This window comes from Ostrinia nubilalis, chromosome 19, assembly GCF_963855985.1.
Source record: "Ostrinia nubilalis chromosome 19, ilOstNubi1.1, whole genome shotgun sequence".
NCBI classification, from domain to species: Eukaryota; Metazoa; Arthropoda; class Insecta; order Lepidoptera; family Crambidae; genus Ostrinia; species Ostrinia nubilalis.
In genome coordinates this window covers 11,463,268-11,475,652 of record NC_087106.1, presented here as the reverse complement: position 1 = coordinate 11,475,652, position 12,385 = coordinate 11,463,268, and positions in this window count along the sequence as shown.

Below are 12,385 nucleotides of genomic sequence, written 5' to 3'. Positions count from 1 at the left end.
CATAGGGACCAATAGGGAAAGATTTCGAGATATCTAAAGTCAAAATACATCCGCCCACACGACCAAGACCGAGTGATCGTAACAGAGTTGTCAAAAGTGTAAGAAGAAGAAGAAGAAGATTGATTTGAATTTTTCTTTGGAATCATAGAAAAGGGAAGAAAGCTTGGTTAAGAGGCGACATTCGTCTTAAATCCAAGATCCATTACTTTTAAAGGTCATAGCAGACTTATCAACTCGGAAAGGGATCAACACCGTATCGCCTTTCGCGAGGTGTCATCGTCTTTCGCGAGCTGTCATCATCTTTCGCGCGCTGTCAACCGCGAGGCGAGGCATTTACGTTACATACGGTGCGGATAAAGTGTGCGTTGCAGTATGGTGTTTCATACAAAGAATACTGACGGCCTCGAGTTGATACGGTTACGATCCCTTTCCGGGTTGATAAATGTGCTACGTCCTTAAGACAGCATGTTTAATGGTTATCAGAAACGGGAACGGATATTGTAAAATATTGTATTTTGATTATTTACTGTCAGAGAATAACTTTCAGGAATACTTCGCAAATAATACATCGTTAAACAATTGAAGACTCATCCGACAAATTTTGAATTCGAATTCAAATTCAAATTACGAGCTTAAATCGTCAAATATTGTTTTAACCGGCTTAAGACTCGTTTAGTTCAAATTCGAATTTATTTTAACAATGAAACTCTTGCCATTATTTTGAGCTACAAACCGTGAATGCTCATTTATTAGTATTTCAATTATCACACCTGAAAGGTAATACTGCTATCGGACTTATTTGTATTTAACATTTTCTGGAAAAGATGAGAATTTTCTAATAAGACACCGTCAGATTTGTCAAATTAATTTGATATTCAAAAGAAATTGGTATGGATTTTATAGGACCGAGTGGACTAACATGGCTACCCGAATCATCCCCATGTATGTTTCGCGATTTTGATAGTTTTCGAGTTAAACGCTTTATAATCCAATGACTTGAGCTGCCTATGACTTCAATTTGTCGATCGATTAGATTCGTCTAGAGAAACTACATCTTTACGAATGATGTTCAATAAATCCTCTAACATTAATGTAATAATTGATTCTTCCATCGCTTATACAGAATCCTTCGAAGGATCTCGAAAAAGAGGAACATCCAATATTCTCGAATATTCAAGTGCAATTATGAGAAGTAACAGGAAACTCGGGATTTCTCCCAATATTCTCAGATTTAATTGAGATTTCCTCCCATCAATCTAGTTCGGGTTCAGTAATACGTAGAGGCCTGTAATGACGTGTATCCGTAGCCATAAATATCCGTCGCCGATGACGTCACTCGTGATATATCGCTTGTTAAGTTTAAGCAACAGTTGGAGGATGGAGAGCAGGTTTACCATTTACATACATGGTTTGCTATAATATAGCTATACAATATTATGTACAATCTACAACTTGTTGATAGAACTAGAATTGAGAGGTGCTTTTTGGCCAGTTGGCAAAAAAAATCTAATGACGTCGCACCCGTGCAAGTTTTTAAACATAAAAAGAAGCTTCTAAGAGCTTTATTTTTCAGTCTTTATGTGATTTAAAAAGAATGAAAGGAAACTTTTAAACGACATGAAACATTTTAAAAATCCTTGATTTACTAAACATATTTTTAAACACAGCAAAGTTCTGTTTTATTTTGCAATCACTGTACTTTCTTAATGGTAGGTAAGTATTACTTAGGTATTACCTACGTATAACAGTACAGTAACGAGTACATAAATGTTTTGTGAGTCGGGGGTATAAGTATGTCTGTCATCTGCAAACGTCCTAATTTTTTTTTTGTGACAAGAGGCAAACGAGCAGACGGATCACCTGATGATCACCTAATTATCCATTGTAGGTACTTAATAATACACATTTTTGCTGGCAATTTTGCCAGCAATCCTTTTTGATATCGTTTTGATGGTATTTTTACCTTTTTATTAATATTGTTTTGGTTTTGAAGTTTACCTTTTATTGTCTTGCGATACACTCTGTTTGGCCGTTATTCCTGAGTTTCCTTAAAAATACCACCAGGCCCTATCCAGCCCAAACACAGACCACTCGCTCGCCGGTCAACAACACACATAATATAATGTACGTACAATACATAAGGGAACAATATCTTACAGGGATACGTGGGATGGAGTATTCAACTCGTCAGCTAAGTCCCATGTCAAAACTAGCGATAATGTGTCAGAACGACCTCACAAACGTCCAACTCGCAAACTTTACGCCATAACCAACTCAAACTTCAGCAGCATTAGACTTAAAATCGATAATTGGATGTCATAATAAGTTAAGATTGTGGAGTAAATTAATTACAGACAAGCCAGGGAAGTGATGTGTTGCGAATTTGAGATATTGATATATTAACGAGCCGATGTCTTAAAGATGTTAATCCCGTGTCTAGGGTTGCCAGATCCAAATACACAAAAGTCGGACTCTGTGCTTATTTGGCCGGACATTTTGCCCTAGCCGGACATAACTTTTTAATAGCTAACATACCATGTCAATTGGCAATTAGCGTCATAGCTTATGAGTGAGTACTATCATCTTTGAATTAACATTATTTTGTGGCTCGAGTTTCGACTGGCGCGCCAGCCACATAAAAAGCCTAACAGAAGCCGGACAAGATAATATTTGGCCGGACAAGGCCTTAAAAAGCCGGACATCTGGCAACCCTACGTGTAGCTTCTTATCATAACTCGTCTCAATTCCTTGAATTCCCGGGAAACTTCAACCTTGTCCTAAAAATGTTTCGGCGCAAAATTGATTGATGGGTCTTGGTAAAGCTGGAATTTTTGACTGTGCGCATTAAAAATAATGGCGTGGGTTTTGGTGTAGGTAGCAGTTATGTCAATTACGTAAGGGTGGTTTCAGCGTGTTGTTGTTTGGAAAAATACAAAGTTTTCAAAGGAATGCGAGTTCTGTGAAGGATTAATTAACTTGGGCGGAGTTACGGCTGAAGTCTAGTAGCTAATCTAAAAGGTGCGTAAGAAAGCTTTTTATTCCAATTTTGAAGTGGGATGTTACAGATTACGATATAATGACGTATTCCACTTTGAGCACCCGTTCAAATAGCACCTGCACGAATTGCACTTGGCATATTCCACTTAGAGCACCTATCAATATTTTGGACAGGTGCTCTAAGTGGAATTAAATTCATTATGACGACATATTCCAACAACATAGCAGCACACTTAAAGCACCTACCTACAACACAGCAGCCTGGTGCTGGCTGCTAATTTTGTCATTAAAGACAATGAATAATTGTTTCGATATCCCTTATCTCCCTATTAACTTTGATATTATTATGATCCCTTATCTGTGGTAGATCCTTCAGTAAGGTATTTGCCGGCAGACAGTTCGCAGTGGTGACTGAGTTTGTTGCGGCGCTTCTTCTCAGCACTTGCCAAATGTTTGTCTCGAAGCGCTGGTAGGGCGAAAAAATAATGAGACATATATATATAGGCTCCTTAAAATCATTTGACGATTTGTAAGTACTAATTTAATTAGTCTAAACAAATAAAGATAATTTTGATTTTGATTTTTGATTTTGATGCAACCAGTATCACGTGACGATATAGTAGTAGATTAAAACTGAATTATGGGAGTAACTGGTGCGAATGATGATATAATAAGTAAGGCCATAGTCCAAGCTTTGTTTTGCTAATACCAAAATAATAGTGACATTTATCTCAGCCTGATATCGAACTGAGCGTTTCCATTACTGCAAAAAGCTTCTCCGGTTACTAATAGCGGCGGTAATGGTCGGGGGTGTAAGATTTTGCAATCCACAATTATTTATGTGGTAAACTGGGCTAATAATGTTGTATTATTATACGTTCTTAGCTACGAGTATAACTCGTTTCACAATGCATCATCGAATTCGATTGTTTTAGACAAACAAAGGACTGTCGCAAATTTTCAGGATAAGCGAACTTTTTGCAGTTGCAGTCGCAAGAGGTTTGAAAGATGACAAAAAAGTCACTTTTCCAAGGCCCACTCTATCTTTATACCACAACACTTTAAAATGGTTTAAACGCGCAAAAAAGCGACGGAAAGCAACTGTTATTTAGGAACAACTTTGTCCAGTCTATTTTAGTTTGAGTAGGTGTTCCTTACATAATATTGCGCATGATTAAAATTTCAACAAAACGTAGGGCTCTATATCTAGCAACCTTTATAAGAATTTAAGTGACATCTTCTCCAATCTAAGATTATGGTTTCGACATTATACGTATACCGGTGGGTCTTTAAAGGGATTAGTCTGGACATAGGATTAAGTCAGTTGAGGACGATCTCTTAAAAGAGATGAAGGTCAGATGGCTTACCGATCTTCTTATAGAGGCGGATTTAAAGCGATCGCCTAATTATTATCGGTTAAGCTTAAGTTTCGCTGAAATGAAGCATAGGTTATGTGTTATCTTGACGTTTATTGTAGTTTTAATAAATCAAAATTTGTCTTACATTGTGTCATTGTGACTTGGAAACAACAAAAAATTTTGCAAATTACCTACTCGATTTATTCTCGAAAACGCGCGATTTCTCGCGTTGTCTGTATTAAGTTCTAAACACGCGTTGTACAGTCACATAGGAGTTGCTTAGTAAAAAAATTATACACAAAAAGCACGATATTGTTTCGTGAAGAGCTTGATTGTGACTAAAATTGCGTGAAACAATGCATAATTTTCCCACTAAATTTCGTTCGTTTGTTTCAGCCAAATGACGTCTACTGCTGGACAAAGGCCTTCCCCAAGGGTATCCACAACGATCAGTTTCCACCAGATTTCCAGTTTTAGTAAGGGTTCAAAAACAACCGTTCTATCCATTTTTAATCCTCAAAAACTGCGTTTATTTTAGATAGCACCTGTTGGCACGGCGTATGCTGTTGACAGGACTGCCACGTCACAGTTTGAAACAAAGCACTAACGGCAAAATTTCAGGATAAGCTAAAAAGCGTTGGTTCGAAGTTCGAAGTCACAAAGCTGATAGGTAAAATTTTTTTGTTGTTGTTTGCTGCCATTTTTTGTTTAGACGGTTTCTCTACTATGTTAAATATAATTGCTGCAAATTATTGTTACAAAAAGATTATTTTTATGTGACGCTAACGGTAGTTCGCGGCATTTTTAAAAATGTATACTGTCGGAACTCGGAATCTAAAATGTATTGTGAGATTACAAACGAATTTCGTAGAAAAGTTAGCATGGGAAAACAAACATAACATGTTGAGGTGAAAATATGTGTTCAGGAAATAGAAAAGTTGTATCAAGTTTTCGGGATAGTTTGCGTGGTTTATGAAATAACTAGTAAAGAACAGATGGCGAATTATATCTATATGCTTAGTTTATATCACGATTCGCAATCATTTTATTTATTTATTTATTTATAATAGGAAGACCAGGGTTTACATAATAACTTATTTACTTATAATACAACCCCCTTAATGGCTTTATAATTTTTAAGTTTTTTTTACATAAATTAAAATTAATATAAACGCCAATATTTCTGTTGTCTGTTTGGGACCAGTTCCAGTACTTCCAGTGTTATTTAATATATAACCTACACTAGGAAACCTCTGTAAGTACCTATACCTATCATCATCATCATCATCATTTAGGCCTCCCCCAATACCTATACATAATTATAATAATTAGGAATAAAATTGTAAAATTTTAGACGTATTTATTACAGAAAGACTGTTCAGAAAGAAGAAGAAACTTCCTAATATAGGTATTTCTATACTTAAAAGGAATGTTACTAAAATAAACGAAGTTTATTTATAAAATAAAACATTTTCTTTTTTTCATTTTCAAAGACAGAAAGAGCATTCAGCTTTTCATTTATGTCCTCAGCAAACATTCTAAAGTGAGTATATGTGAATGTAAAAATATCTTCCTTTTATAAAGCTTTTATAAAGCCTCTCACAACAGTATTAAAGATCTAAAGGATCATGCTTTGAAGTTCAGCACAGTAGCACTCAAACAGGTTAATCCAATACCTTTATGTACTTAAACCTTTATGTACCTACTTATCTTTTGAAAATCTCATTGTTATAGAAAACTAGCTTTCCGCCCGCGGCTTCGCCCGCGTGGAATTTTGTTTGTCACAGAAAAACTTTATCTCGCGCGTCCCTTTTTCCAATACCGGGATGAAAACTATCCTATGTCCTTTCCTGGGACTCAAACTATCTCTATGCCAAATTTCATCAAAATCGGTTCAGTGGTTTAGGCGTGAAAGTGAGACAGACAGACAGATTTACTTTCGCATTTATAATATTAGTATAGATATAGATAGTATAGATGTCGTTTGAAGGTGACGCTCTCGACTATTATGAAAGTATCTTGTATAAAAATGTTTCTTGTTGATACGAGTATATCTTATTATAACAAAATAGACCTTTTTATGAAAATAGCCTGTAATATTTTTTCTAGGAACAATTTTGTAGTGAATGAACTGTCCAAATGAACAATTAGAGATTAAACGAACTTACCTGTAAGTGAAGTTCTATCCTAATTATACGAAGGCTTCGTTCGAAGAGATTAGCATATTAAACACTTGTAGTAACGTGTAGCACTCACCATTCCACAACACTATTTGAGAATTTTTATTTCACACTTTTTTTTTTTTTTTTTTTTTTTTTTTTTTGTCGGGTAACTCGATTTTTCCCTTCCCAATAACTTCATTCCGCCATTTTCATCATTCAGTTTAGAGTTATGCCGTTTATATTTTACGACTTTAAAGGGTAAGAGAGACAGCGATTGGGTGGGAGGGTTGCTAATCTCTTCGAACGAAGCCTTCGTATAATTAGGATAGAACTTCACTTACAGGTAAGTTCGTTTAATCTCTAATTATACTTCATGCTTCGTTCTCGAGATTAGCATATTAAACACTTGTAGATATTTAGAGACATAGTCGTAAAATATGTAAATGAAAGGCTATATATAATCATTATTTATGTTGAAACTTTAGAAAACAAAAAACAATTAGTTTACTTATTTGTTGAATCATTCAATATAGTTCTGGCCATACAATTATCTGACATATTATTAACAATTGGCCTATTATAAAACTTGGCAAAAGTATGGGAGCTAGGGCTCCAACCCGCAGATTTTCTGATTTGATCAATATTAATTCCAAGCCTTTTTGCCGCTGATGTCGCTGCGTGTCGGGTGCTATGCGCAGTGAACGTAGAAGTATCAATTCCACTTAAGGATAAGACATCCTTAATCCATCTAGATAGGGTTTGTGTACCAACGGGATTATGAGGTCTATGAAGACTTAAAAACAGATAATCATGATTCTCTCTATAACAATTAGTTAATTCAATATAAGAAAGCAAACTTTTTGCGGGACAAATCTCTGGTCGTTCATTAAAAAATGGTAAGACCAGTAACGGTTGAGCTGATCCAGGCTTGGATGTCTTTATCAAATCTGGGATTTTGATTTTGATTTCCTGTTCATTTACATGTATGTTACTAATTTTAATTTTAGAAAATGTTTGCACTCTATGTGCAGTGACAAGGGCTAAAAGAGTAATAAGCTTTTTTGAAATTTGTGAATTATTCAGTCCTTCGTTAGGGTACCATTTACCAAGATAATTTAATACCAGAGATGTATCCCAAGTTTCGTTATATTTAGGTTTTGATGGCCTAGAGCGGAAAACCCCTTTGAAAAATCTTTTAATGCATTGATTATCAGAAATGTTATTTTGCATTATTAATGCCAAAGCTGACCTATATGAATTTAATGTACCGTATTGAGCTCCCTCATTGTACACGACAGTGAAAAATTTAATTATATCCGGAATCGATACTTCATAAATGTTCAACTTATTCTCATTACAATAAGTGAACCACTTTTTATAGCACCCTTCGTATTGTTTATACGAGTTTTCTGACAGAGAATTTAATATAATGTCCAATGATTCAAGTGGGATTCCTCTTCTTATCATCGCCTCCCGGACAAGACTCCTGCCACCAGGGTAATCGTTGTGTGCATGGGGCGGCGGCGACTGCAATCATTTGATATAATTAAATTCTCTGCCGCTTTGAATACTATAAGTTCTGACACTAAAAGTTGTTTAAAAAGTGGATACCACGGTTGCGCAGGCCATTGCGGTACAACCATTATACCCCTGGCTTTGTCAGAAATGATCTTTCTTAAGGATTTTAAGATCATTGTAAAGGGAGGAAACGCATAAAAATAATAACTTGACCACGAAATTGTAAACGCATTTATGGCGTACGCATCCGGGTCTCTATGCCAAGAGGCATAGATGGCACATTTTTTGTTAGCTCGACTTGCAAATAAATCTATATTTGGGGTGCCTAATTTATGAACTATTTCATTATATGCATAGTCTGCAAGTTGCCACTCAATGTCGGGATGGATTCGCCTTGACTCTGCATCGGCGATTACATTTTCCGATGAGCGAATGTATGAAGCAAACACAAACAAACCATGGGACTCGCACCACTGCCAGAGTTGTTTTGTAACTTCTGTCAAGTGTGGAAACTGGATACCTCCCATACGGTTAATGTAGGAAATAGCAGTGGTATTATCAATGCGAAGGAGGATTTGACAGTTGGAAAGATGTTTGGCAAATATTTTTAGGCCAATAAAAGCGGCCATGATTTCTAAGAAATTTATGTGCTGCCTGCTTTCTTCTAAACTCCAAAGACCGCTAGCTCTCTGATTACCACATGCTATACCCCACCCCGTTGTTGAGGCATCCGAAAAAATTTCCAGGTCATACTTGTCAACCTTAATTTTGCAACTCGCATGGTGGATAGAACATTTCCACCAGTCAATATCCGAATCTAATGTCCTTGGTATGGACATAATTTTATCATAATTAAGTGTATTTTTTAGATTAAGATATTTACATCTTTCAAAAAGTTTCGTATAAAGCCACCCATATTCTACAGCTGGGCAAGCTGATGTCAATAGTCCTACAAAACTGGCAAAGGTTCTAATTTTACAGCATTTAATCTTTGAAAATTTTGTTAATTCCGATTCAATTTTTAAAACTTTTTCTTTTGGCAAGGTGACCTGGAATTTTTTTGTATCTATAACATATCCTAAAAATGTGCAAGTCTGTGATGGTTCTTGGCTACTTTTTTCATCATTGATGATAAAGCCCAAAGCTGTGAGCAGACTTTTAGTTTCTTGCAAATTTTCAAGACATGTCCAAAAGTCATGTCCTATTAAACACAAATCGTCTAAGTAAATGGTTGACATATGTCCAGCGGTTCTCAACAATTTTACAACCGGTTTCATGACCTTCGTAAATACATATGGAGCGGTGTTCAATCCGAATGGAAGAACATTAAATTCAAATAAAGAATCTTCAAATTGGAACCTGAGGTACTTGCGATAATCCTCATGTATTTTGATTAAAAAGTACGCGTCCTTTATGTCGATTTTACATAAATAACTATCTATTGACACAAGTTTTAAAACAGTCCTCAAGTCCTCCAATTTGAAATGATTCGTATCAATAAATTTATTTAAAGACTTCAGATTCAAAATAAATCGCATTGTGCCATTTGGCTTGGGTATTAAAAAAATATTTGATAAATACTGGTCCTGATGGGCACAGCACTTCGATATTGCTCCTGTTATTAATAACTTATCAATGGCCTCAATAAAAAGAATTCTTTCCGACTCGGAATATTTCCTATTAATAGGTTGGAAAGATTGAACTGGAGGCCTCGAAAAAGGGATTTCGTAGCCATTAATATATGAAAGAACGACTGGATCTTTTGTAACCATTTGCCACTGATCGTAAAATGCGCTTAGTCTACCTGCGGTTTTTACCGAGTCTAGCGACGATTGTAGCCCGGTCGCTGCTGATGATGCTGCGACGGCTTTGATGAGCTGTTGGGCCGACTGTGTGTCGAGGTCGATGCAGGCTGCCTCATCCTTGGTGGACCCGTTGGCCTGCGGCTCGGACCCGGATTCTGCCAGTTTAAATTCCTAGTGGAATTAGAGGTCGTTGGTTTCTTAATAGGGTTCTTAGGTGCAGGTGGTTTTAAATCTGTACCAGTTTTGCAAATTGTTTTTGCTGACTTCAAAGTTTCGGCTAAATTTTCGCCAAAAAGAAACTTGTCTATATTGGTGTTTTGCAGCTGCTCTTTGATTTCTTTTTTAAGACCACCCATAACAAAATTTCTTCGCGTGACACTGTCACTATGTTGGCATTCACAAATTATTCGAATTGCGTCCATCAGCAACTTTATAAGATTGGTATCCTTGTCTTTAGATGGTAAAAGAAGCGTAATAGCTTCTCCTAGACAGACTATAGCAGAGGTAAGTACCTTCTGTTTAGCTTCAATAGCCTTATCACGCTTAACATTGATGTCAGAAATAGCAGCTTTCATTTCTGCATTCAAAATTGGTGGATCAATCAATTTGCAATTTCCGGGCGTTAAATATCTATCTTTTAACTCCTTTTTAAGGTCCTTGTCAAGACCAACAGTGGTCCAATGTTGTAATCTAACGGAAAGATCTTTGTGTAAATCTTTACCGTATTTCTTATCAGTGGTGGGATCAATCCCCAGTATGTCCAATAGATCGTTGTCTAAGTTGGAGGAGTCTTCGACTGCAACTGCCACTGGTTCGGCTGACGTGGAAGGTTCCGTAGTCGTCGAAGTCGATGGAACGACATTATTCGATGGAACTGTTACGGCAGAGGGTATTGACGAAGTCATTTCAGTTTTGTTCTCATCACCAGATTCTGGTGGCCTTCCATCGGTTTCCGACTGTGGCGCGGGTAGATCTACATACGCATCCTCATCATCAGTCAACCTGATGTAGTCGTAGTCTGAAAAGACATACCACTTCTAAGCCACTGTGCTGAGAGACAGTCCCCAGTTAAAGTAACACGTACTGTCCGCAGAGCACGTAAAGCTAAGTAGGTAGAATTCACGGCAAGAGACAGTCCCTAGTTATTTATAACATGTACTGTCCGCAAACCACAATTAATATATTTAACAATTACTATTTCGCAGTAAGAGACAGTCCCAGGGCATAGCAAGTACTGTCCGCAAACTGATATTTCATAATATTATGTACTTGTAAGAAAATAACCTGTTAAAAGTAAAGAGACAGTCCCACTGTACTGCCCGCAGTACTAATATTTCAGGCATTTAATGTAAATGTACATTAATAATAAATTATTTTTATATGTAGGTAAATTGGGTAAGTCAAAATATAAAATATCATAATATTGTATTACGATAATAATTATAAGAACTACGTATATTACTGCATAATTCAAAGGTCTATCATACTTGTTTCGACGTGAATAATAGTAGTGTAAGTACCTTGTTTATTTAACGACGATCGACGTGATGAAGAAGATGACGATAACTCCTCATCGGAACGGCTATGACGTCGACGGCGCCTTTTGCGCGCTAATTTTTTCTCCAACTTCCTAATTTTTCGTTGTATGCGATCACAATCGTTATTACTTTTACGTTTCGGCATATTTTTCCGTAATAAACAAATGAACTAATACTAGTGGTGACGTGTATAACTTTCACTTTTAACTTTCACTTTTTATTACGACGAGCGCGTGTGGAACGGCAAAGCACTGGAACACGAATGGTGAAAATGGCGGAATGAAGTTATTGGGAAGGGAAAAATCGAGTTACCCGACAAAAAAAAAAAAAAAAAAAAAAAAAAAAGTGTGAAATAAAAATTCTCAAATAGTGTTGTGGAATGGTGAGTGCTACACGTTACTACAAGTGTTTAATATGCTAATCTCGAGAACGAAGCATGAAGTATAATATCTGTAGGTAAAATATGTTTTTTGAGTATAGTTTTTGCTTTAGACTCAAAACACTCGTCTACAAGTTTCATCATCATCATCACTTTGGGGCTAGATGGCGATGTGTGAGATTGTCCAAAGATATTTATTTATTTCAGCTACAGGACGTCCACTGCTGAACAGAAGTCTCCCGCAATGATTTTCATATTGACTGGTTGGTAGCGGCCTGCATCCAGCGCCTTCCTGCTACCTTTATGAGGCCGTTGGTCCACCACTGTTACAAGTTTATCGCCCGTATTCACAAACGATGCTTGCTTAAGTGAAGCACCAAATCGAACACACAGCATTGAATAGAGCTTTGTGATTGGTTCGTGTGTCACCCTGTGCGTCCACGCGCACTGTGAGACCTCATAGTAATGTTTGTGAATACGGGCGCATGTGCACCTATTCTGTCTATTTTCCCGTTTTTTGTTTTATAAACAGAACTTTTTGTAGGTACTTTTCCACCAAATCATTAGTTTTTAGGTCACTGTATTAAACTGGAATTATTTGGAAAGGAAACTCCACGTGTCCTATCGG